Below are 4,568 nucleotides of genomic sequence, written 5' to 3' on the forward strand. Positions count from 1 at the left end.
TTTTTGATAACTTCCAATTTTTCCAGATTTATACTTTGTACATTTCATGTTCTGATATTCAATGGATGTTTACATTTGTTTCTCTTCATTTTGAGTTGTGGCCCATCAGCAAATGAAGGTTCTGTGTGCTTTTCTCCCCCTAGCTTAACTCTATTCACGTCATCATGGTCAACTCTACTTTTAGGAGGCATTTTTTCCCCATTCGCATTCTGAGTGCCTTCCCACCTGAGGGACTCATTTTTGTTCCCATGTTAGAATACCAAGTTTTTATAATCACAATTATCTTTGTTAACCATCATTCACAGTTGATTGTTATCATCATATCAATATCTTCAATCACCTACACTTACCGAGACTCATCAAGAATAGAGTCATTTGGTGGAAATTACAAAGACTAAGGCTACAAGAGACACATTAAATAATTCATTAAATAAGTCACTACACCACATCTCCCCATTCCAAAATTCCAAAAACTATAATAGATATTAGAGTGGGGCTCAAGGAGGCGTACTACTTGTTGACACTAAGTCTAGATATATCCTCTTTTAAAATATGTCTCTGTAGCTAAAAGGCAGCCAGTCTTTACTCATAGTATTAGAGGTTTACCCAGAGGTTGAGAGCCAAAACCTCCACTGGAATAAAAAATGTGCATTTATCTTACTTCTATGTTTGTATATCCTTCAGGACCCTTACTAAAGTATCTGTGTTTTTGGACATTCCTAGTTGAAGATTGGGATCCTAATGACTAATTCTTTCTTCCTCAGAACTAAGAACTAAAAAGTGAATTGAATCTAGGTTAGGATATTTGTTGTCATTGTTAAGTTCCATCAAGTCAGTTTTGACTCATAGTGACCCTGTATAGAGTTTCTGAAGAGTGTCTAGTGAGTTTGAATTGATGATCTTTCAGTTCAAGGTAATCTTGCAGTCCAGTGCTTATCCTACAACATCACAACAGGACTCCCCATTAGGGTAGAAGATTATATACAAACAGCACACTCTAAAGGAAAAGAAGTTTGCCATAGAAAGGAGACTTAGAAGTACAACTCGGTCACTTCCATTGCCATTGGTTTGATTCTGACTCATAGCGACCCACTGACCTTTTGGTTAGCAGCTGAATACTTAACCCTTGTGCCACCAGGGCTCCTTAGCAGAGGTAAGGCCATAAACTAACAGAAGTTTGATAAAGATTTATTTTCTATTGTTCACTTGTTATTCACAGTAGAACAGCAAAAGGCAGGCAAAATAAAATGATCAAGTGAATTTGTCTGCCATTGTCCATTTAGCCAAAAAACAAACAAAAAAGTCAGGTCAATTATGAAGCTCTCTTGTGCCCTATAAAAAGCTAATTCCCTTTTACTATAATCTGAAACCTATTAATTTACTATAATCTAAAGACCCACTGTTATATGATTTCTTAAAATGATACAGTTTCAAACTAGGGAAATGCAATGATTAACAAAAATTTCAAAATTTAAAATATGCAAGCACCTTCACTAATAATAAATTCACCAATGATGAAAAGATTGTGGTGAAATGGGCATTTTTACATTAATGCCTGTGGGAGTGATTTGGTGCTATAGAAAAATTTTCAATGTATGTCAAGAGCTTCAAAAATGTTCACATCACAAAATATCAAATGCACTGTATTAACTTCATATCACTCTCATAACAAAATACCACAAAATGGGCTGCTTTAAATAGCAGAAATCTGTTGTCACTGTTCTGAAGGCTGAAAGTCTGAGATCATGGTGTCAACACTGATGATTCCTTCTGAGGCTTGGAATGATAATATGTCCTATGTTCTTCTCTTGGTTTCTGGTCCTCCAGGCATGTCTTGACTTGCAGTTACAGTGGTACATAGCCATCTTTCTGTCTTCCTGCTTCTGTGAATCTTCTCTGTTATAAGAATACCAATCATATATCCACCCTGGTGCTGGTGTCCAGCGCCTATGCCGAGCTGAGTGCATAGCTGAGCTGGTGGCTGCACATCCAGGAGAGCGAGGCTGTTGCAGGGTCTTCAGCCCTTAGACTGAATTCCCATAATTCAGCCACCACCTCATCAAGGACCTGGAGAGCCTGTTCAAGGGGTACAATGCAGGGGGCAAAATGGCTACATTGATCTAATGGAACTGAAGCTGATGATGGAGAAGCTGGGAGCTCCCCAGACCCACCTGGGCCTGAGGAGCATGATCAGGGAGGTGGATGAGGACTTTGATGGCAAGCTCTACCTCAGTGAGTTCCTGCTCATTTTCCACAAGGCTGCAGCCGGGGAACTGCAGGAAGATAATGGGCTGATGGCATTGGCAAAGCTCCCCAAGGTCGATGTTGCTCTCGAGAGCTTTAAGGGTGCCAAGGACTCTTTGAAGCCAAGGTCCAAAGCTTGTCATCTGCCAGAAGATTTGAAGCCAAGTTATAGGCTGAGCAAGAGGAACGGAAGCAGGAGGAAGAGGAGAAGGTTTGTCACGCAACATTTAGGGAGTTCAAGGCAGCTTTCAGTACATAGTCCTGCCCACCTTGACCTTGCCGTCCATCCACAGCTTTGTCTTACAGATGCCATTGGGAGAGATGGCCATGCTCCTTCACCCCAATGGATCCACCTTGCCCTCCACACACATCCATTGTCCAATGCAAACTCTTAAGACAGCCTCATGGTGACAAAGTCTTCTCTCTTCCCAGTTCTGGAGCTCACCCCACCACACTCCATCCCACCGCCCTGATGATTCTAAGAAGACCAAGTGCCCTGCTTGCCTCTTTTCTGTCTTCTGCCCTTCTCTTTCCTCTTCTTGGGAATCTGGGCTTTTTCCTTGTCCCTTTACCAATCTACATCAAAGAGTGGTGTGCTGTGCTCATTTGTACAAATTACTTTTTTCTTTTGTTTATCCTCAGAGTAGATCATGGTCTATGATTTCCATGTTGCTCATTTTCTTAGAGAATTCCCTAAGCCCCTCCCCTTTAGTTTCCCATCCAGTTTTCTTGTTCTCAATCTTAGCTTGATTCTGCCAATAGTTTGGACTCTTCTCTCCTTTGCTGCTGGGGTTTAAGGGAAGCCAGGGTGGGCCACTCTCTCTCTCTCTAACAGAAGGTGTGGCTTAATACTGAGATGGCACAAAATAGAGAAAAGTTTGGTTCTTTCCTTCCAGTCTTCCTCCTGTCTCCTTAACCTGCCCCCTCCCCTCCAGGATATTTTTCCAACCTTAACTGCTATACTACTTAACTGTAAGAATGAAGAAGTAACTAGAATTAAGAATTCTTATTCAACTATAACACACTATGCAAATTACATCCTAGTGGACCCCTGACACTCCAAAGTGATAAGTCCAGGACTTTCCAAAATCCCACAAGCCATGACCTCCTCATCATCTAGCCAGTTTCCAACATCTGCTCCAAGGTTTTGAGATTCCCCTCACTATGCACTATAATTTTTTATTTTTTTAAGGTTATGAGTTCTTGGCTTTGCTTACAAATACCAGGGGTCTACTGTTCTTAAAAACAAACAAACAGTAATTCCTCATGTAATATTTATTCTATTTTGTAACTGTTGTCTTTTCAGTAAAGGAACATTCTACATTACAGCTGTTTCTTATTCAATAAACTCAACAAGTGGGGGAAAAAAAGAATACCAATCAAAAACTATTAGAACCCACCTTAATCCAATATGATCTGGTATTAACCTAACTGATAACATCTTCAGAGTCCCTATTTCTAAGCAGGCATAAAAGTTAGGACTTCAGCATATCTTTTTAGATGATACTCAATCCCTAATGTGTGCTTAAGGATATGTGCATTTAAATATTTATCAAAATGTTATATGGTGGTGGTTATGTGCCGTGGAGTCAATTCTGACTCATAGCAACCCTGTACAAGGTTTCTGATGCTGTAATCTTTAAGGGAGCAGAAAGCCTCATCTTTCTCCTATGGAACTGCTGGCAGTTTCAAACTGCTGACCTTGAGGTTCGCATCCAGATTCGTAACCACTACACTATCAGAGCTCCTTAAAATGTTATGTATGCATTTTTAATACTAAAAAATAAAATAAAATAAATCCATGATTGTAATAGAGAACAATGAAAATATAGATTGGGAGACGGATGGAAAAATTGTATCAACCAAAGTCTAATTCTCCAGAAATAACCACTTTCAACATATTCTTTTTTAAACTTTCAGAGTTTCCTAAGTATTAGAAACATTATTGTTGTTATTAAGTGCCATCAAGTTGGTTCCAACTCATAGTACCACTATAGAGGGTTTCCTAGAAGTGTCTGATGAGTTTGAACCATTGACCAGTTGACAGTTGGCAGTCCAGTGCTTATCCAACAGCACCACACCAGGACACTAATAAAAACATAAATGAATGTAAAATGTAGGATGCCATACATTTTCTTTAGCAATCTGATTTTTAACATTTTTTTCAATTAATGTATCATGATTATCTTTCATTCTATAATACTATAAGTTAATTTTGATATCCCATGTGAGTAAAGTTTTACTAAAGGTAATACAGAAATAGCTGCAAGCATACATTGACAGAGTACTTCCAGAGGGTCAAGCCGGATTCACAAGAGGACGTG

At 39.3% G+C, this 4,568-nt stretch overlaps 1 pseudogene; it reads left to right on the top strand.

Moving 5' to 3' along the window:
• The first annotated feature begins 1,745 nt into the window (after window positions 1-1,745).
• Window positions 1,746-2,503, top strand: LOC102829563 (annotated as a pseudogene).
• Window positions 2,504-4,568: the final 2,065 nt, after the last annotated feature.

Source organism: Chrysochloris asiatica, unplaced genomic scaffold (genome assembly GCF_000296735.1).
Source record: "Chrysochloris asiatica unplaced genomic scaffold, ChrAsi1.0 scaffold00048, whole genome shotgun sequence".
Lineage (NCBI taxonomy): Eukaryota > Metazoa > Chordata > Mammalia > Afrosoricida > Chrysochloridae > Chrysochloris > Chrysochloris asiatica.